The following is a 23,205-nucleotide window of genomic DNA, read 5'->3' as shown; positions in this document are numbered from 1 at the left end:
TGATTATTAGGTTTTTAAAAATAGTCCTTATTATTTTATTACCATTCACGTAATTTTTGTGCTTATAATATTTATATTAAATGTAGAAAATATTTTAGGCTCTTGTGCTGGTACTCAGGCTGATTGCCTCTATAAAATGCAGCACTTTAGGAAGGAATAAATAGGATTTTAAATTTGCTGCACGGTTTATTTTGTTTTGTTTTGTTTTGTTTTGTTTGATCTGGAGATTTTCAGAGAAACCACTTGCCATAGAATGAGTTGGAGCTGTCTACTTACCAGCTACAGTTGTAAACAAGACTCTATGGAAACCAATCTCCTGTAATTTTCCAGTCTACTGTTTTCCAATATCAAGGAGATAGAACACTTGGCAATTTTGAAGTTGCTGCTCAACAGAGGTCTCTAGCACTTTAACAGTTGGGACCAGATGGGACTATTTTCTGAAGTTTAAACCAAGGCCAAGAGAACTATCCAAGCAAAGGAAAGAGACAAAAGGAGAAATTTAGGGAGTGGCATATCATATTTTTTTTTAACTGAATAATTTGTGCCAAAATGTTCTTGCGCTCTCTTCATTCTCCTATAGGTCTTGATGCATATAAAAATCGTGTTGATTCATCACATTACCTGTAGCTCTGCAACTTATTTGTAGTACCGTAGTCCCCCTTTATCCATGGTTTCACTTTCTGTGGTCAACCGCAGCCTGGAAGTAGACGATCCTCTTTCTGACTTCATGTCAGAAGGTCAGTAGTAGCCTAATGCTACATCACAATGCCTATGTCAGTCACCTCACTTCATCTCATCAGGTGGATATTTTATGATCTCACATCACCACAAGAAGGGTGAATGCAGTACAGTAAGATATTTTGAGAGAGAGATACCACATTCATATAACTTTTATTATAGTATATTGTTACAATTGTTCTAGTATATTATTAGTTATTGTCATTAATATCTTGCTGTGCATAATTTATAAATTAAACTTTACCATAGGTAAGTATGTATAGGAACAAAACATATTATATATAGGGTTTAGTAGTATCCACAGTTTGAGGCATACGCTGAGGGTCTTGGAACATATCCAGAGACTGCTATATATTTTTCAGTTGCAATGAACACAAAGAGTATTCACATTTTTAAAGTTGTGTTTTCCTTTTTTTGTAAAAAAAATGATTAAAATCATCTTTTAGCTCTATATCATTAACATCCTTTACAAACATTTTGTTATATTAAATCACAAAGTCACGTCAAAATGGCCATATGCATGCAGCATGCATTATTGTTGCTTTTAAGGTGAAGAGTTAAATAATACCTGAGACCTAATGGGAGAAACAGCAGTGTGGTATGGAGAAAGGAGGGTGACCATTGTCAGATAATAATAGCTTTTTTGCTTTGGAAAGCTTAAGTTCTATAAGCCTCAGTTTCATTTAGTAAGCCAAATGGAACCTTAATAATACCTACCTACAAGAGTTACTGTATGTGTTAAAATTATGCAAAGTAGTTAAAGCACCTCCCCAAACTGAGCACTTAGTTGGCCCTTAATAAATGGTGGCTGCTTCTTCTGATATTTATGCTTCCTGATTCCCTTGTGGTTAGATGGTCTCTTGTGAATAGTACACAGTGAATTGTGGGCAGAAGTGAGGTTTATTCCTGCTGGGCTGGAGCGTGTAATTGCTCATGTAAGATTGTCCAGACTCTTTATTTCTCTCTACCATGGCAACCAGCAATGTTACAGGTAGTAGTTGTTCCATCAACTAAGATCCGAAAGTGAGGAGGACACAAAGCAGAGCCTCTAGCTGATCTGTGATGATCATGTAATATGTGTGAGGAATAAACCTTTTTTATTTGCTTTAAACTACTAACCTTTGTGGGTTATTTACTGCAGCATATCTACCCCATTTTGATTTACATAACCTTTAGATAGATATAGAGTAAAATACCAACATTATTCTAGTTCTTTGAAGCTGTTTACCACTAAGCACATTCTGTCCTGGATTAGGAAACTTTAATGCATGTGCTTTAGATTGCTTCTCTTCTTTTTTAAAAGAAAAGTGATGAATATATGCTGTTGTTCTCAAACACATTAGAAAAGACCGAATTTACATCAGTTTAATTAAGCTGACACATGTTTAAGTAATTTCTTCAAAATTGTTTTAGGACACCAATTCACTCCCAATACTTCTGATTTCACAATAATTTTGCAATTCACTAGATTGCTGAATGAAATATATCTGTATACAGTTTTGGCAGTTTTAAAAAAATGGAATAGTTTAAGGCCAGTACTCCAGATGTTGTAAGGAACACACAATTGTTCATAGTTCCTGATGATGATCTTTTTCTTCCTTTTCAACATATATCTGCCTCTGCAAATGTGAGCTAACAGTATACAATGTGCAATATGCAGTCATACAGTAAAATGGCAGGAGATGTGCTTGCCTTTTATATTATCTAAGATGGTTAACATTGTGAAAAAAATCTCGCATCCTCTGCAAATTTCTCCCTCACCAGTCTTGGGAACTGCAAAGAAGGCTTTTCTTTTGTCAGATGGCTGTAGCATGTTTGCACCAATTCTGATAAACACTGGAATTTTTCCTGCAATATGTTGAGGAATTGGGGCACAGGTCATAAGCTTGAATGTGTGTTGTGTTTTTCTGTTTTTTTGTTTTTGTGTTTTAATCTATCTATCTAATCTCTCCAATTTCTTGTCTATGTTTCACTATCTGTTTGGGGCAAATAAGATTGATAGTGGTACCTTGGATTCCTGTCACTTGTGGCCTGCTGAAATAGCGCAAGACACATCACCCACGCTGAAGCAGGGGAGCATGCCTTCGGCCTGTCTTATCAGTAATCTTTGACTTCCACCAGCTGGAACTGCTGGAGTGCCTCACTCAGCCTCCTCCTCCCTCCTGGAGATTCAGGAGTGATGAGAATTCCTGCATTCCTCCCTGCAAGTCCTGCACTGAGATTACATCAGTTCATTTAGCTGGAGCTTTTCAGACACTCGTTGGCAGGAATTGATTTCCTTATTTTGGTCCCTTTGCTTTTGGATTCTGCTCAAAAGACAGATTCAAGGAAGTGGATTCTACCTTTACAAGGTCTGTTTCAGATAATTACCTGAAAATGTTAGAAAATGTAAGCCAGTAGGGAGGTTGTTTTTCTTTATCTGTAAACCCACTAAGAACATGTGTATAATGCACTTTTCTTCTTGGGAGTTTGTTGAGAGGCAAGAGGTAGGAAGGGAAATGAAAAAGTTAATTGATTTGCCTTTCAAACTATTTCATTAGGAAGTTTCTAAAAGATCAAAGGTTCTGAAATAACAATAAAAAGTAAATTGAAATAAATATAGCATGTGTTTTTAAACCAATCTTTTCTTCATCAGTCATCATGTCATTTCAAATACATTTCCTGCCAGTTTTCAAACCATATCCCCTTTGCATACGAATATAGCAATTATTTTATACCCATGCTAGGTATATATAAAAATTATCATTAATGCATTGTTCCTGATCTCAACGACCTTGCAGTTCAAGGGGTATTAGTTTTCCCGCTCATTTGACTACCCCGTAACTGATCTGCAAAGGTCTTTGTGGAAGTAGTCAAAGGAGCAGAAAAACTAGTATCTGTTGCTAACTGTTGTACCTCTGGGCTGTTTAACCTAGGAGAATGGAAACAATGTAGATACTAGGGGGACAAAGTCACTGTTTGAAGGGGAAGCTTTTACCTTTAGTTTCTGTTTTTACTGCTACTAGACAATACTAGGCAATATTTTTTTTCGTATTTCACCTGACATAATCCAACTTCACATGAGTACAAAAACTAATTAAATTAAAAAAAAATCATTTGACTTCTCAGCTATGCAAGATGTAGCTTTATTTGGTTCTATAATGATGATAATGATGATGATGATAGTAATAATAATAAAATAATAGTATAAGCCAGATCTTATTTGCCAAATGGGTTGCTCTTCCTTCCTCCCCAAAGATTTCATACAGGAGCATTCGAGTATAAATGATCATAATTTTTTTTAATGTTTATTTATTTTTGAGCAAGAGAGAGAACACAAGCGGGGAGGGGCAGAGAGAGAGGGAGACACAGAATCTGAAGCAGGCTCTATCCAGGCTCTGAGCTGGAAGCACAGAGCCCAACTTGGGGCTCCAACTCATGAACCATGAGATCATGACCTGAGCCAAAGTCGGATGCTTAACCAACTAGGCCACCCAGGCACCCCATAGTGTAAATGATCTTAAAGAAGCCTTTATAGAATAGACACTAGAGAAGGTTCATATACTCTAATCCATGAGGAATCGTGGAAGGAAAATCCAATCCACATCATCCGGGAAATGATTCAAGAATGGATAGAATTGGCTTAAATTATTTTTGATGTTCTACTTGGATTTGAGTCCATGAATGTTGCTCTCAGAGTGATTTAGAGAAAGCAATTTGGGGATAGAGGAGGAAATGGGAAACAAAAAGGCTGATTTGAATATCATCATATTCCCATTATATGGTGATAATTGTCAGGATTGTGGTGCTGGTGGTGAGAATGGAGATGAAGAGATGTATGAAAGAGCCATTTCAAAACAAAACACAAGTAATATTCAGGCCTTAGAGAGTGATTAGATATGACAGGTGAGCAAAAAGAATCTAAAGCATTTATTATTTGTGAAGTGACATAGCAGACAAAAAACAAATGAAAACCAAAAAACAAAACAGGTATTTGTGGTTGTAAAGATCCTAGGTTTGAAGTTTAGCTTTCCACTTCTGTGAGAGCTTGGAGAAATTACCTAACTTTTCAGGACTTTGATTTCCTCTTGGGGAAACTGGGCTGTTGTAAAAATCACACGGAATGAAGCGTGGGAAAAATCCACTACCTGTGGTCTCCTTTGTTCCTCTGGAGTGCCAAGCATTGCTCAGGCATTTTGTGCACATGACCTCTTGAAATCCTTCCAGAAAAAATGCTGAGGAAGTTTGCCTTTCATTATGACTTATTAAGCGTGAGTGTCAAGTGATGTGAACAGCCTGCTCTGTCTTAGTTTATTCAAGCTGCTATGATAAAATACCACAGATTGGGCGGTTTACACACAGAAGAAATTTATTGCTCACAGTTCTGGAGGCTGGAAGTCCAAGATCGGGGTGGCAGCATGGTTGGGTGAGTGCCCTCTTCTGATCATAGTTTTCCTTGTATCCTCACATTGGATAAAGGAGGCTAGGGGGTTCTTTTGGGTGTCATCTGTCAGAGCACTAATCCCTTTCATGAGGACTCTGTCCTGTCCTGATCTCCTCCTAAAGGTCACCTAATGCCATTGTCTTTAGAGATTAGGATTTCAACAGATAACATTTGGGGAGGGATACAAACATTCAGGCTGTAGCATCACATGGATAAAGAGTAGCACCATTAGAATTTCTATGTAGGTCTCTCTGAATTCAGCGCCATATTCCTGTTACACAGCAGGCACTCAGTAATGGGATTTGTCCTCTTTGCAAAGTGTTTGTTATACTTTTTTAAAAAAAGTTTTAAAGATGTGTATTTATTTTTGAGAAAGAGAGACAGAGCACAAGCGGGGGAGGGGAAGGAAGAGAAGAAGACACAGAATCTGAAGCAGGCTCCAGGCTCTGAGCTGTCAGTACACAGCCTTACCCGGGGGGTGGGGGTGGGGGGCTCAGGCCCACAAACCATGAAATCATGACCTGAGCCGATGTAGGACACTTAACCGACTGAGCCACCCAGGCGCCCATCGTTTGTTATACTTTTTGAACGTACAATAAAAGCAGTGAGCCTTCACCCCAGCAGGAAAAATGAATGTACATAAGCAGGAAATGTTGGTGTTATGGATGTTCTTAAAGCACTAGAAACCTCTGAGAAGCTGATAGTTTCGAAGTTAATTTTTATAAAATTGAAAAGTATGTTAGTTAGAAAAGAGGAGCAATGCTAGAAATACATTTCCTCCTTCCAAACGGTTTCTTCTGTTAAGCCTCTGTTTGATTGGGCAAAGGTTGAATAGCTTCTGTATTGTCTTTAAAGGACAGACAGTTAGACCCACAAGTACCTGGATTCTCTTCCCAAGACTACACTCATTCCTCTCATTCAGGCCTCTGCTCAACTGTCAGAGGCCCTCTTTCACCAACTGGATTATCTACTGTCACCCCACAACTTTTTGCCTTTTTTTCTTTATAACATTTGAAATTACTTGACAGTATACTCCAGTTTTATTTAAAATTTTTTCCCATATTCCCACTGGAATATAAGATTCGTGAGGTCTCAGACTTTGTTTTGCTCACTCCTTGTCTTCAGCACCTAGGACAATGGTGGAAAACAGTAGGTAATAAATGTCTACTGTGTACGTGAATGGAGGAGTTTCTAGGTGGTAGACAGTTACAGGTGAACAACAGTAAGATTGTGCTTGCTGTTTGCAAATAATAGAGGAGGACAGAATAGGAAGGAGAGGACAGAGTTGTTCTGGAACTTTTGGTTCAGGGTACTTGAGTGACCCTGTGAGAGCTCAGACTCACCCGGGGAATAGCTGTATAAGGAGAGGAAGAAGATAACAGCGTGCTGTTGGGTGCACTTGGAATATCCTCACTTATGTTGTGCTAATCTAACATTTCCTTTACACACCTTTTACTCAATACATGTTGAAAGACCCCTTTAAAAAATTACACCTAAAAACAAGTAGTATACATGTGTTTACAATTATTAGAAAGCTGTCATATATTTGCAGGTTATCTGTATCCAGTTAGTTTCAGGATGTGGGCTTCCCTGTACCAGATGATGTCTTCATCTCTAGATAAAAGCCTTTCTAAATGTGTGTTAATGTATAGAAAACTATTAATACAATTATTTGTTATTCTTTGAGGGTCAGAGGTGAGCCACTTAGTGTTGCTATTTAACGTTGATCATAGGCATGCTGTTATTGCTATTTCAGATTCCCCACGCACTTCAAAGTATAAAAGTCTGTTTGCTTTCATTTATAGTAATACTTCTGTGGTAGGAGGAAAAGTATGTATAGTTATAAGTTCAGTTACAGCTCCTGGTGTATCGGTAGCAGTGTCCTAGACAGGACCATGGCCCTGACGAGGGCAATGCAGTGAAAAATGAGGATCATGCTGAGTACAATGGAAACTTAAAATGAGATTGGGTTTAAATTCACTGCTGGGACTTGCACACTTGGCACAGAAGAACATGGGGTCACTATTGTAAGATAAGATGCATTCAATCATAGCCTTCAGGGAAGCTAAGATACTGGTTTTATGGCTGTTGTTTAAATGCCTAGAACTTTCTCTTGGATGATGTATATGTTTGTATGTGGATATATATACATATATATGTATATATATATATATATATACACACACATATATATATACACACACATATATATATATATACTTTGACACACAAACACATAGATATATGTGTATTTTGAATATATAAGCTTTATTTGTATAATTGGCATTATTCATTTTCCAATAACATTATTTTCAACAATGTTTGATTAAAAAAGAAAATATCAGATAATGCGAAATGTAAGGATTTAGAAATAATGATTCCTTATGATTTTAAAAGCGATTGTTAAGGCATGTTACTATTTCAAAGTAAGAAAGAAAAACAAAAAAGAACACTGCATTTTATTCATGGACTTATTATGTGCCATGTGTATTGTTTGGCCATTTTTTTCTTTTTTTGATGGCAATACTGTTTAAGCTCAGAGCTAATATAAAAGCTAAGTGTCATCTCTATTTTTAGAGGAAAGGACACAAATTTAAGACATTCAATAATGTGGCTATTATTAAATTGGTAGTCATTGGTAGAGCCATAACAGGTTTTTCTGACTTCAAAGTATATCTTTATTATTGCTGGGCTTATCCAATTTTTTCCCCTCTTTCCACAAAAATATTGTTAACAGGTTTTGTTTTTTATTGTCTGTTTTTCTTAACATGTAATTTAGGAAAAGGCATTATAGAAAAAGCCTAATTCAATTCTGGGAATACATGAAAATCTCTCAAACACAGCAAATACATGGTTAAAAGGTCTGGACTAAATACATTTCTACTTTAGATGGCTAACTATTGTGCTGATGATCTATTACCTTATTGTAAGATGCACACTTGATTATTTCCAAGCGTTCTCATGCTGAGAATTTCATATCCTCTCAGTTATTTCCCTAGATCAGTTGTCAATGGATAAAAAATTGGTTTGAGTCTTAGAAGGAATGGCTAATTAAAAAACTACTGTGCTTACTTTGGATTTCTGTCATTTATTTATTCAACAGATACATGATGGATAGTTACCTGTGTAGATACTGTGCCAGAACTTGTCCTGATCTTTATAGAGCCTAAGGGCTTCTATAAGAGTTGAGAACACAAAAATCTGACAGATAATATAAAGAAGAGAAGTAGGTGTATGGGGTCCACCTGTAATAACCCAAAAGACACTTGCCCCATGTTAAAGAGTATATAGATGCTACTCAACCCTTGCCAGTTGTTGCCATGTAATGACATAGCTCAGCATTGCCTATAGTGTAATTTTTTTTAGGAGAACAACAAATTCCAAGATTTTTGTATGAAACCATTCATTTTTAAATATTGACTGTTTTTGTTGTTTTTGGTGTTGTATAATTATGTTCAGAACAAGTGTATTCAGCCTATAGCCAGCACTTTGAAATGTATTATTTATAGAGATTGTAAATCTCTATGAAAGATTTTTTACCAATAGATAGTAAGTTCCTAGAGGACTGAGGTTATCTTTGCATTTGTAGAGTTTAGGAGGCAATATAAGTTAATAGTTGCTTTATAAGAAGAGAAATATTAATTTAGGAAGCAATTGGTAATACCTAGTAAGTGGGAATTAAACCTGTGACCAAGATGGAAAGAAAATATGTGTGAATACCTATTATTATAGGTATCTTGAGTTGGTAATGCCATTTAGTGATCCAAATCAATGTTGTTAGAATTATCTATTTTAGGGGCGCCTGGGTGGCGCAGTTGGTTAAGCGTCCGACTTCAGCCAGGTCACGATCTCGCGGTCCGTGAGTTCGAGCCCCGCGTCGGGCTCTGGGCTGATGGCTCAGAGCCTGGAGCCTGTTTCCGATTCTGTGTCTCCCTCTCTCTCTGCCCCTCCCCCGTTCATGCTTTGTCTCCTTCTGTCCCAAAAATAAATAAACGTTGAAAAAAAAAATTTTAAAGAATTATCTATTTTATAAATGAAGAAGATAACATAATTAAATAAGGTGAATGGGGTTTCATCCGGCAAAAATGTATGTTTAAAATGATTGGAATCTTGAGTCAAATATACCTGACTTCAAATTCTGGTAATTTCGAATTACAGTCTTGTAGTGCATTTTGTAAGATATTTACTTTTTTATTTTTATTTAATTACTTAATTTTTTAATTTACATCCTAGTTAGCATATAGTGCAATAATGATTTCAGCAACAGATTCCGGTGATTTATTCCCTATGTATAACACCCAGTGCTCCTCCCAACAAGTATCTTCCTTAATGCCCTTATCCATTTAGCCCATCCCCCACCCACAACTCCTACAGCAAACCTCAGTTTTTCTCTATATGTAAGAGTCTCTTATGTTTTGTCCCCCTCCCTGTTTTTATATTTGTTTCCTTCCCTTTTGTTCATCTGTTTTGTATCTCAAATTCCACATATGAGTGAAGTCATATGATATGTGTCTTTTTCTTACTAATTTCACTTAGCATAATACCCTCTAGTTGCATCCACATTGTTGCAAATGACAAGATTTCATTCTTTTTGATTGCCAAGCAATAACTCCATTATAACTCCATATATATATATATATATATATATATATATATATATACACACCATATATGTGTGTGTGTGTGTGTGTGTGTGTGTATATATAAAGACAATGTGGTGTGTGTGTGTATATATACACACACACACCACATTGTCTTTATCCACTCATCTGTCGATGGACCTTTGGGTTCTTTCTATACTTTGGCTATTGTTGAAAGTGCTGCTGTAAACACTTTGGGGTTCATGGGGTGCATTGTGATGGCTATGCCCCTTTGAAATAGAACATCTGTATCCTTTGGATAAATACCTAGTAGTGCAATTTCAGGGTTGTAGAGTAGTTCTATTTTTAACTTTTTGAGGAACCTCTATACTGTTTTCCAGAGTGGCTGCCCCAGTTTGCATTCCCAACAGCAATGCAAAAGAGATCCTTTTTCTCTGTAATCCTCACTAAAGTCTGTTGTTGCGTGAGTTGTTAATTTTAGTCATTCTGACTGGTGTAAGGTGGTATCTCATTATGGTTTTGATTTGTATGTCCCTAATGAAGAGTGATGTTGAGCATCTTTTCATGTGTCTATTTGCCATCTGGATGTCTTCTTTGGAGAAGTGTCTATTCATGTCTTTTGCCCATTTCTTCACTGGATTATTTGTTTTTTGGGTGTTGAGTTTAATAATTTCTTCTTAGATTTTTGGATACTAGCCCTTTATCTGATATGTCATTTGCAAATATCTTCTCCCAATCTGTTGGTTGCCTTTTAGTTTTGCTGAATGTTTCTTTCGCTGTGCAGAAGCTTTTTATTTTGATCAGGTCCCAATAGTTCATTTTTGCTTTTATTTCCCTTGCCTCCAGAGACATGTTGAGTAAGAAGTTTCTGCAACTGAGGTCAAAGGGGTTTTTGTCTGCTTTCTCCTCTAAGATTTTGATGGCTTCATCTTACATTTAGGTCTTTCATACATTTTGAGTTTATTTTTGTGTAAGAAAGTGGTCCACGTTCATTTTTATGCATGTTGCTGTCCAGTTTTCCCAACATCATTTGTTGAAGAGATTGTCTTTATTCCATTTGATATTCTTTCTTGTTTTGTCAAAGATTATTGGCCATATGTTTGTGGGTCGGTCCATTTCTGGGTTCTCTATTCTGTTCCATTGATCTAAGTGTCTGTTTTTGTGCTAGTACCATACTGTCTTGATGATTACAACTTTGTAATACATCTTGAAGCCCAGGATTGTGATGTCTCCTGCTTTGGTTTTCTTTTTCAGGATGGCTTTGCTTATTTGGGGTCTTTTCTTGTTCCATACAAATTTTAAGATTGTTTTGGCTCTGTGGAGAATATTGGTGTTATTTTGATAGGGATTGCATTAAATATGTAGATTGCTTTGCATAGTATTGACATTTTTGTTCTTCCAATCCATGAACATGGAATATTTTTCCATTTTTTTGTGTCTTCTTCAATTTATTTCATAAGCTTTCTATAGTTCTCAGTGTATAGATTTTTCACCTCTTTGGTTAGGTTTATTTCTAGGGATTTTATGGTTTCTGATGCGATTGTAATGGGATTGATTTCTTCATTTCTTTCTGTTACTTCAGAAAGTGTATAGAAATGCAACCGATTTCTGTGCATTGATTTTTTTAATTAACTTGTTTTATTTTTTATTTTTTAAAATTTACATCCAAATTAGTTAGCATATAGTGCAACAATGATTTCAGGAGGAGATACCTTAGTGCCCCTTACCCATTTAGCCCATCCTCCCTACCATAACCCCTCCCATAACCCTCAGATTGTTCTCCATATTTATGAGTCTCTTCTGTTTTGTCCCCCTCCCTGTTTTTTGTATTATTTTTGTTTCCTTTCCCTTATGTTCATCTGTTTTGTCTCTTAAAGTCCTCATATGAGTGAAGTCATATGATTTTTGTCTTTCTCTGACTAATTTCACTTAGCATAATACCCTCCAGTTCCATCCACGTAGTTGCAAATGGCAAGATTTCATTCTTTTTGATTGCTGAGTAATACTCCATTGCGTGTGTGTGTGTGTGTGTGTGTGTGTGTGTGTATACACACACACACCACATCTTCTTTATCCATTCAACCATCGAGGGACATTTGGGCTCTTTCCATACTTTGGCTATTGTTGATAGTGCTGCTATAAACATGGGGGTGCATGTGTCCCTTTGAAACAGCACACCTGTATCCCGTGGATAAATGCCTAGTAGTGCAATTGCTGGGTTGTAGGGTAGTTCTATTTTTAGTTTTTTGAGGAACCTCCATACTGTTTTCCAGAGTGGCTGCACCAGCTTACATTCCCACCAACAATGCAAAAGAGATCCTCTTGCTCTGCATTCTCGCCAACATCTCTTGTTGCCTGAGTTGTTACTGTTAGCCATTCTGACAAGTGTAAGGTGGTATCTCATTGTGGTTTTGATTTGTATTTCTCTGATGATGAGTGATGTGGAGCATTTTTTCATGTGTCAATTGGCCATCTGGATGTCTTCTTTGAAGAAGTGTCTATTCATGTCTTTTGCCCATTTCCTCACTGGATTATTTGTGTTTTGGGTGTTGAGTTTGATAAGTTCTTTATGGATTTTGGATACTAACACTTTATCTGATATATCATTTGCAAATATCTTCTCCCATTCTCTAGGTAGCCTTTTAGTTTTGCTGATTGTTTCCTTCACTGTGCAGAGCTTTTTATTTTGATGAGGTCTCAGTAGTTTGTTTTTGCTTTTGTTTCCCTTGCCTCCAGAGACATGGTGAGTAAGAAGTTGCTGCGGGCAAGATCAAAGAGGTTTTTGCCTGCTTTCTCCTTGAGGATTTTGATGGCTTCCTGTCTTACATTGAGGTCTTTCATCCATTTTGAGTTTATTTTTGTGTATGGTGTAAGAAAGTGGTCCAGGTTCATTCTTCTGCATGTCGCTGTCCAGTTTTCCCAGCACCACTTGCTGAAGAGACTGTCTTTATTCCATTGGATATTCTTTCCTGTTTGTGAAAGATTAGATGGCCATACTTTTGTGGGTCCATTTCTGGGGTCTCTATTCTATTCCATTGATCAGAGTGTCTGCTCTTGTGCCAGTACCATACTGTCTTGATGATTACAGCTTTGTAGTATAGCTTGAAGTCTGGGATTGTGATGCCTCCTGCTTTGGTTTTCTTTTTCAAGATTGCTTTGGCTATTCGGGGTCTTTTCTGGTTCCATACAAATTTTAGGATTATGTGTTCTAGTTCTGTAAAGAATGCTGGTGTTACTTTGATCGGGATTACATTGAATATGCAAATTGCTTTGGGTGGTATTGACATTTTAACAACATTTGTTCTTCCTATGCAAGAGCATGGAAGCTTTTTCCATTTTTTTGGTGTCTTCTTCAATATATTTCATAAGCTTTCTATAGTTTTCAGCGTATAGGTTTTTCACCTCTTTGGTTAGATTTATTCCTAGATATTTTATGTTTTTTTTGTGTGTGTGCAACTGTAAATGTGATTGATTCCTTGATTTCTCTTTCTGTCGCTTCATTGTTGGTGTATAGGAATGCAACCAATTTCTGTGCATTGATTTCATATACTGCAACTTTGCTGAATTCATGAATCAGTTCTAGCAGTTTTTGGCAGGAATCTTTTGGGTTTTCCATATAGAGTATCATGTCGTCTGTGAAGAGTGAAAGTTTGACCTCCTCCTGGCCGATTTGGATGACTTTTATTTCTTTGTGTTGTCTGATTGCTGAGGCTAAGACTTCCAATACTATGTTGAAAAACAGTGGTGAGAGTGGACATCCCTGTCTTGTTCCTGATCTTAGGGGGAAAGCTCTCAGTTTTTCCCCACTGAGGATATTAGTGTTGGGTCGTTCATATATGGCTTTTATGATCTCGAGGTATGCTCCTTCTATCTCTACTTTCTTGAGAGTCTTTATCAAGAAACGTTGCTGTATTTTGTTAGATGCTTTCTCTGCATCTATTGAGAGAATCATATGGTTCTTGTCCTTTCTTTTATTGATGTGATGAATCACGGTAATTGTTTTGCAGATATTGAACCAGCCCTGCATCCCAGGTGTAAATCTCACTTGGTCATGGTGAATAATTTTTTTTAATGTATTGTTGGATCCAGTTGGCTAATATCTTGTTGAGGATTTTTGCATCCATGTTCATCAGGGAAATTGGTCTATAGTTCTCCTTTTTAGTGGGGTCTCTGTCTGGTTTTGGAATCAAGGTAATGCTGGGTTCATAGAAAGAGTTTGGAAGTTTTCCTTCCATTTCTATTTTTTGGAACAGCTTCAAGACAATAGGTGTTAACTCTTCCTTAAATATTTGGTAGAATTCTCCAGGAAAACCATCAGGCCCTGGACTCTTGGTTTTTGGCAGATTTTTGATTACTAATTCGATTTCCTTACTGGTTATGGGTCTGTTCAAATTTTCTATTTCTTCCTGTTTCAGTTTTTGGTAGTGTATATGTTTCTAGGAATTTTTCCATTTCTTCCAGATTACCCATTTTATTGGCATATAATTGCTCGTAATATTCTCTTATTATTGTTTGTATTTTTGCAGTGTTGGTTGTGATCTCTCCTCTTTCATTCTTGATTTTATGTATTTGGGTCCTTTCCTTTTTCTTCCTGATCAAACTGGCTAGTGGTTTATCAATTTTTTTAATTCTTTCAAAGAACCACCTTCTGGTTTCATTGATCTGTTCTGTTTTCTTGGTTTCGATAACATTAATTTCTGCTCTAATCTTTATTATTTCCTGTCTTCTGCTGGTTTTGGGTTTTATTTGCTGTTCTTTTCCCTTCTCCTTAAGGCATAAGGTTAGGTTGTGTAACTGAGATCTTTCTTCCTTCTTTAGGAAGGCCTGGATTGCTATATACTTTCCTCTTATGACTGCCTTTGCTGCGTCCCAGAGGTTTTGGGTTATGGTGTTGTCATTTTCATTGTCTTCCATATACTTTTTAATTTCTTCTTTAACTTCTTGGTTAGCCCATTTATTCTTAAGTAGCATGTTCTTTAGTCTTCAAGTATTTATTACCTTTCCAAACTTTTTCTTGTGGTTGATTTCGAATTTCATAGCATTGTGGTCTGAAAATATGCATGGTATGATTTCGATCTTTTTGTACTTACTTAGGGCTGATTTGTGTCCCAGTATGTGGTCTATTCTGGAGAACATTCCATGTGCACTGGAGAAGAATGTATATTCTGCTGCTTTAGGATGAATTGTTCGAATATATCTGTTAAGTCCATCTGGTCCAATGTGTCATTCAAAGCCATTGTTTCCTTATTGATTTTTTGATTAGATGATCTGTCCATTGCTGTGAGTGGGATGTTGAAGTCTCCTACTATTATGGTATTATTATCGATGAGTTTCTTTATGTGTGTGATTAATTGACTTATATATTTGGGTGCTCTCACATTTGGCACATAAATGTTTACAATTGTTAGGTCTTCTTGGTGGATAGACCCCTTGATTATGATATAATGCCCTTCTGCATCTCTTGATACAGTCTTTATTTTAAAGTCTAGATTGTCTGATATAAGTATGGCTACTCTGGCTTTCTTTTGTTGACCATTAGCATGATAGATGGTTCTCCATCCCCTTATTTTCAATCTGAAGGTGTCTTTAGGTCTAAAGTGGGTCTCTTGTAAACAGCATATAGATGGGTCTTGTTTTCTTATCCATTCTGTTACCCTGTGTCTTTTGATTGGAGCATTGAGTCCATTGACATTTAGAGTGAGTACTGAAAGATATGAATTTATTGCCATTATGATGCTTGTAGAGTTGGAATTTCTGTTGGCGTTCTCTGGTCCTTTCTAATCATTTGTTGCTTTTGGTAGTCATATATATATATCTCTTTTCTCCCCTCAGAGAGTCCCCCTTATACTTTCTTGCAGTGCTGGTTTAGTGGTCACAAACTCTTTTAATTTTTGTTTGTCTGTAAAACTTTTTGTCTCTCCTTCTATTTTGAATGACAGCCTTGCTGGATAAAGAATTCTCTTTATCCAGCATATTTTTCTCATTAAGCACATTGAATTTATCTTGCTATTCTTTCTGGTGTGCCAAGTTTCTATGGATAGGTCTGCTGCAGACCTGATCTGTCTTCCCTTGTAGGTTAGGGACTTTTTTTCCCTTGCTGCTTTCATGATTCTCTCCTTGCCTGAGAATTTTGTGAATTTGAGTATGATATGCCTTGTTGATTGATGGTCGGTTTTTGTTGAATCTAATGGGGGTCCTCTGTGCTTCCTGGATTTTGATGTCTGTGTCTTTCCCCCGGTTAAGAAAGTTTTCCGCTACGATTTGCTCACATAACCTTTCCACTCCTATTTCTCTCTCTTCCTTTCTTGGGACCCCTATGATTCTGATGCTGTTCCTTTTTAATGAGTCACTGATTTCTCTAACTCTTAAATCATGCTCTTTTGCCTTCATCTCCCTGTTTTTTTCTGCTTCATTATTCTCTATGTTTGTCCTCTGTAGCACTGATTCTCTGTTCTGCCTCATCCACCCTTGCTGCTGCTGCATGCATTCATGATTGCAGCTCACTTATAGCATTTTTAATTTCATTCTGACTAGTTTCTACTTCTTTTATCTCTGCAGAAAGGGATTCTAATCTATTTTTGACTCCAGCTAGTATTATTATCATGATTCTAAATTCTGGTTCAGACATCTTGATTGTATCTGTGTTGATTAAATTCCTGGCTGTCGTTTCTTTGTGCTCTTTCTTTTATGGTGAATTCCTTCATTTTGACATTTTGAAGGGAGATAAGGAATTAATGATATAGAAAAATTAAAATTAAAAAAATTAAAATTAAAAAAATATTAAATTAAGAGATTAAAAACACAGACACAAAAATCGAATAAATGATGCTAGATCCTAGGTGTGTTTTGGTCTGGGTGTTGAAAGTGGTTTAACAGATTAGAGAAAAAAAAGGGGGGGGGAAGGAAATCGTCTGAGAATTTGAAAAAAATGAATACACTGAAGTAGACTAAAATTAGATGATGGGAGTAAAATAGAATTTGAAAAAACTTACACAAAAGTAAAGAATATAGTAGGAAAAATTTAAAGAAAAATATTTTTAATAAAAATTAAAAATAACAATTTTTTTCTCTTTATTCAAGAAAGAGAAAAGAAACAAAAAGAAAAAGAACTCGCTTGAAAATTTGGAAAACTGAATACACTGTAATAGACTAAAATAAAATGATGGAAGTAAAATATAATTTGAAAAAATTTACATAAAAGCAAAAAAATATAGTAAAAAAACTTAAAGAAAAATATTTTTAATAGAAGTTGAAAGTAAAAATGAAGTTTTTCACTTCCTGCATTCAAGAAAAGAAACATAAAAAAGAAAAAAAGAAAAATAAAACAAGGAAATTGTTTGAAAATTTGAAAAGGTGAATACACTTAAGTAGACTAAAATAGAATGATGGAAGTAAGATAGAATTTGAAAAACATTACACAAAAGAAAAAATGTAGTAAAAAAATTAAAAGTATTTTTAATAAAAATTGAAAAGAAAAATGATTTTTTTCTCTTTCTATATTCAAGAAAAAGAATAGTATAAAAGAGAAAAATAAGAAAAAAAATTGAATAGATGCACCTGCTAACAGATTGAAATAGGACTGACATTATTTCGTTTTCCCCTAGAAGTCAAACTATGTAGTGCTTTATAGTCTATAAACTAAGTAGGCGGTGAGACTTGTGTTCTTGAAGAGCGAGGTTGTCCCAGTTGGGGGGGGGGGCTTAGTGTAACGGCTCCGTTCTCCACTAGATGGCGCTGCTAGCTTACTGGGGTGGTATGTTGCAGCCCTTGTAGGTGCCTATGCGCGTGTGCGGGAGCGGTGAAAATGCCATCACCCAGCTACCCCAGTCTCTAGTATGGGAGCTCTGTTCTCTCTGATCAGTAATCACTGATTGCTGATGCACCTGTCCTCTGTCTTCAGCTTTCATCCACTCCCCCCTTCTTCACTGTCTGTGACCAAGCCCCAGGCAGTACCTCTCTCCTGAGTTCTGTCTCAAATGAGGCTATTTTCCCCGACCCCTTACTTCTGAAGGACTGTGGCTTTGACCTGTTCTACCCCTCTGTGGGAGGGTCTCACCCAGCAATGGCCGAATGAGCAATGGCCGAATGTCGGCTGCACCCAGGAATGCTTGCTGGACCCTGCTGCTGCCGGTGCCCCGAGACTGTAGCCAGGTGCCTGCCCGTCCCAGAAAAAGTTAACGAGATAGTGTAGCAGCAGCGTTTCAGGGATTATGGAAAATCACAACACAAATCTGGCACCGGGCTTTACACTTAACGACATTCTTCCAACACCAGCAAATGTAGCCATTTTCTGGGGTCTGCTGGGACCAGGTGGCTTCAACAGCCTCTACCAAGTGTCCTTCCAGCAGTGGAACCGCTTTTCCCCATGTGCTCCGAAAACCTCCTGGACCCCACTCTATTCCTGGGGAGTCGCCCTTCTCACCAAAGCATCACCAGGTATCAAGCTGCAGAATTCCAGACTTTGTGCTCCACTTGTTTACAGTCTTAATGGAATTTAAACCCTCTCCTTTCTCCTTTCTCCCTTTTTAGCTTAGTCCCTGCAGCTGTTTCCAATTTTCCACTTTCTCTCCAGCTGCTTTTGGGGAGGGGTGCTTTTCCCATATTCTCCCCACCCCCAGTCTCCATCCTTTCTCTACCTGCAAAGCGGCTCCCTGCCTACCGCTGGCTTCTCTCTCCCCAAGTTCACCTCTCCGCCCCACATACCTGCTGAATTCTGTGGTTCAGGTTGTGCATATTGTTGTGTTAATCCTCCAGTCAGTTTACTAGGTGTGTAGGATGGTTTAGTGTTGGTCTGGCTGTATTTCATGGGTGCAAGACACAAAAAACTTCCATGCTGTTCTGCCATCTTGGTTCCTCCCCTGCCCATTGATTTTATATCTTGCAATTTTGCTGAATTCATGGATCAGTTCTAACAGTTTTTGGTGGTATCTTTTGGGTTTTCCATATAGAGTATCATGTTGTCTGCAAAGAGTGAAAGTTTGACTTCCTCCTTGCTGATTTGGATGCCTTTTATTCCTTTGTGTTGTCTGATTGCTGAGGCTAGTACTTCTAATACTATGTTAAATGACAGTGGTGAGAGTGGACATCCCTGTCTTGTTCCTGACCTTAGGGGGAAAGCTCTCAGTTTTTCCCCATTGGGGTTGATATTAATGGTGGGTCTTTCAGATATGGCTTTTATGATCTCGAGTATGCTCCTTCTATCCCTACTTTCTTGAGGGTTTTTATCAAGAAAGGATGCTGTATTTTGTCAAATGCTTTCTCTGCATCTTTTGAGAGGATCACGTGGTTGTTGTCCTTTCTTTTATTGATGTGATGTATCACATTTTTTGCTTTGTGGATATTGATCCAGCCCTGCATCCCAGGTATAAATCCTACTTGGTAGTGGTGAATAATTTTTTAATGTTTTGTTGGATCTGGTTGGCTCTTGTTGAGGATTTTTGAGTCCATGTTTATGAGGGAAATTGGTCTATAGTTCTCCTTTTTGTTCTCTTTTAGTTCTCTTCTCTGTCTTGTTTTGGAATCAAGGTAATGCTGGCCTTATAGAAAGAGTTTGGAAGTTTTCCTTCCATTTCTATTTTTTTGGAAGAGCTTCAAGAGAATAGGTGTTAACTGTTCCTTAAATGTTTGGTAGAATTCCACCAGAAAGCCATCCAGCCCTAGACTCTTGTTTTTTGGCAGATTTTTGATTACTAATTCAATTTCTTTGCTGGTTATGGGTCTGTTCACATTTTCTATTTCTTCTTGTTTTGGTTTTGATAGTTTATATATTTCTAGGAATTTGTCCATTTCTTCCAAATTGCCCATTTTATTGGCATATAATTGCTCATAATATTCTCTTATTATTGTTTGTATTTCTGCAGTGTTGGTTGTGATCTCTTTCTTTCTTGATTTTATTTATTTGGGTCCTTTTTCTTTTTGATCAAACTGGCTAGGGGTTTATCAGTTTTGTTAATTCTTTCAAAGAATCAGTTCCTGCTTTCATTGATCTGTTCTACTGTTTTGTTTTGGTTTTTTTTGTTTTTGTTTTTGGTTTTTTTTTTTCATTTTGATGGCATTGATTTCTACTCTAATCTTTATTATTTCCCACCTTCTGCTGGTTTTGGGTTTTATTTTCTGTTCTTTTTCCAGATTTTTAAGTGTAAGGTTAGGTTGTGTATCTGAGACCTTTCTTCCTTCTTTAGGAAGGCCTGGATTGCTATATACTTTCCTTTTGTGACTGCCTTTGCTTCATCCCAGACGTTTTGGACTGTTGTGTTATCATTTTCGTTGGCTTCCATGTTCTTTTTAATTTCCTCTTTAACTTCTTGGTTAGCCCATTCATTCTTTACTAGGATGTTCTTTACTTTCCAAGTATTTGTTGTCTTTCCATTTTTTTTTTCTTGTGGTTGATTTCAAGTTTCATAGCATTGTGGTCTGAAAATATGCACGGTATGATCTCGATCTTTTTGTACTTGTTGAGAGCTGATTTGTGTCCCAGTATATGATCTGTTCTGGAGAATGTTTCATGTGCACTTGAGAAGAATGTATATTTTACTGCTTTAGGATGAAATGTTCTGAATACGTGTGTTAAGTCCATTGATCCAGTGTGTCATTCAAAGCCATTGTTTCCTTGTTGATTTTCTGCTTAAATTATCTGTGCATTTCTCTAAGTGGGATGTTGAAGTCCCCTACTATTATGGAATTATTGTGAATGAGTTTCTTTATTTTTGTGATTAATCGATTTATGTAATTGTTTGCTCCTCATTGGGGGCATAACTGTTTACAATGATTAGGTCATCTTGGTGGATAGACCCCTTAATTATGATATAATGCCCTTCTTCATCTCTTGTTAGTCTTCATTTTAAAGTCTAGATTGTCTTATATAAGTATGGCTACTCTGGCTTTCTTTTGGTGAGCATTATCATGATAAATCGTTTTCCATTACCTCACTTTCAATCTGATGGTGTCTAGAGGTCTAAAATGGGTGTCTTGTAAACAGTATGTAGATGGGTCTTTTTTATCCATTCTGTTACCCTATGTCTTTTGACTGGAGCATTTACTCCATTGACATTTAGAGCGAGTACCAGAAGATATGAATTTATTGCCATTGTGTTGCCTGTAGAGTTGAAGTTTCTGTTGGTGTTCTCTGCTCCTTCCTAGTCTTTTCTTTCTTTTGGTCTTTTGTTGTGTTTTGTCTTTTTTCCCTTCAGAGAGTCCCCCTTAAAATTTCTTGTGTGGCTGGTTTAGTGTTCATGAACTCCTTTAGTTTTTGTTTGACTTTATCTCTCCTTCTATTTTGAATGATAGTCTTGCTGGATAAAGAATTCTTGGCTGCATATTTTTCCAATTCAGCACATTGAATATATCCTGCCACTCCTTTCTGGCCTGCCATGTTTCTGTGGATAAGTTGGCTGTGAACCTGATCTTGTAGGTTAAGGGCTTATTTTCCCTTGCTGCTTTCATGACTCTTCCCTTGTCTGTGTATTTTGTGAATTTGACTGTGATATGCCTTGTTGATGGCCAGGTTTTGTTGACTCTAATGGGAGTTCTCTTTGCTTCCATTGATTTTAGTGTCTGTCTTTCCTCTTTCCCCAGGTTAGCAAGGTTTTCTGCTATGATTTTCTCACATAATCCTTCAAACTCTTTTTTTGTTTCTTCATTTTCTGGGACCCCTATGATTCAGATGTTATTCCTTTTTAACGAGTCATTGAATTCTCTAATTCTTATATAGTGCTCTTTTGCCTTAGTTCCCCTCTTTTTTTCCTGCCTCATTATTCTCCAGAATTTGTCTTGTATATCTCTGATTTGCTGCTCTGCTTCATCCATACTTGCCGCCGTGGCATCCATTCGAGATTGCATATCAGTTATAGCATTTTTAATTTTGTCCTGGCTAGATTTTACTTCTTTTATCTCTGCAGAAAGGGATTCTATGCTTTTTTCAACCCTGCTAGTATTCTTATTATCGTGATTCTAAATTCTGGTTTAGCTATATTTCTTGTATGTGTATCGATTAAGCCCCTGGCTGTCATTTCTTCCTGTTCTTTCTTGTGGGATGAATTCCTTTGTTTCATCATTTTGGAAGAAAAAAAGAATTAACAAAATAAGAAATTACAATTAAAAAATTTAGGACAACACACAAAAAATCAACTAAAGGGTGCTAGATCCTAGATGTGTTTTGGTCTGGTTGTTGAAATAAGCTTGATAGAATAGAGAAAAAAGGGAAAGAAAAGAAAAAAAAAGTAGGAAAACATCTGAAAATTAAAAAAAAATTAATATAATAAAATAGAATAAAATGAACATATAAAAGTAAAATAGAATTTAAAAATTTAGAAAATAATATAGTAGAAATCTACAGAAAAATATTTTTTATAAAAACGGAAAATAAAAATAATTTTTTCTCTTTCTGTTTTCAAAAATAAAAGAAAAAGAAAAAAAATTTGAATAAATGGTCCATGAACACAATGAAATATGATTGAAATTACATCCAGTTTCCCCTAGAAGTTAAATATGCAGCACTTTATAGTCTGTAAACTAAGTAGGAGGAGAGACTTGTGGTGTTCCTCTAGAGCGGGGTTGGTATAGTTGGACATTGTGACTACGTTCTCCACTAGATAGCAATGCTTAGTTCACTGGGGTGGATCTCTGTGGCCTGTGTACATGTGTATGTGCATGCACAGGAGAGGTGAAAATGGCGTCACCCAGCTACTCAGTCTCTAGCATCAGAACTCTGCTCTTGCAAACTGACAATCAAGCACCCCTCCTTTGTCTCCAGTTTCTGTTCAACACTCCCACTTCTGTGCCATCCACGACCAAGCTGTCAGGCTGCCAGGCAGCACCTCCCTCCCAAATTTTATCTCAGATGGGGTTGTGTTTCCAAACCCTTGACTTCTGAGGGCCCTGTGGTTTGATCCACTCCAACCCTCTGGTGGAGGGTTTCGTCAAACTATGGCCAGGTGCCAGCCTGCACCCAGGAACGTTTGCATGACCACGTTGTTACAGATGCCCAGAGACTGTGGCTGAGTGCCAGCATGCCCCAGAAAAAAGTTCATATGATCATGTAGCACCAGTGTTTCAGGGATGATGGTAAATCACAACATACATCTGGCACCAGACTTCTCTGCACGCTAATGTCCTTGTTCTAACACCAGCAAACATGACTGTTTGCCTGTGGGACCTTTGCCTGTGGGGAGGCTGCACAACCTTTACCAAATGTCCTCTCAGCAGGGGAACCACCTCCCCCTGTGTGGCCTGAGGCCCCCTCGGACCTCACTGTCTGCTCCTAGGGATTCGCCCTTCCCACCAGAGCACCGCCAGGTATAGAGCTGCGGAGTTTCAGACTCTGTGCTCCCTGTTTATAGAGTCCTAGTGGTATTTTAACCCTCTCCTTTCTTCTTTCTCCTTTCTCCTTTCTCTCTCAGTCCCTTATGGGTATTTCCACTCTTTCTCCTTCTCTCTAGCTGCTTT

At 37.2% G+C, this 23,205-nt stretch overlaps 1 protein-coding gene and 1 long non-coding RNA gene across 8 annotated transcripts in view; one reads left to right on the top strand and one right to left on the bottom strand.

Moving 5' to 3' along the window:
• The window catches only part of LOC122483362, a 135,010-nt gene extending 130,934 nt beyond the window's left edge, over positions 1-4,076 (bottom strand). Inside the window, exon 1 of the long non-coding RNA XR_006297396.1 lies at positions 622-4,076. This is a non-coding gene — a long non-coding RNA (uncharacterized LOC122483362). The remainder of the gene's footprint in view (positions 1-621) is intronic.
• The window catches only part of PCDH9 (protocadherin 9), a 932,607-nt gene that overhangs the window by 171,970 nt on the left and 737,432 nt on the right, over positions 1-23,205 (top strand). The gene's annotated exons all lie outside the window — the stretch shown is intronic.

This window comes from Prionailurus bengalensis, chromosome A1 (genome assembly GCF_016509475.1).
Source record: "Prionailurus bengalensis isolate Pbe53 chromosome A1, Fcat_Pben_1.1_paternal_pri, whole genome shotgun sequence".
Taxonomy (NCBI): domain Eukaryota; kingdom Metazoa; phylum Chordata; class Mammalia; order Carnivora; family Felidae; genus Prionailurus; species Prionailurus bengalensis.
Note: the sequence above shows the minus strand (reverse complement) of the source record. Positions and strands in the feature narration are given on the sequence as shown.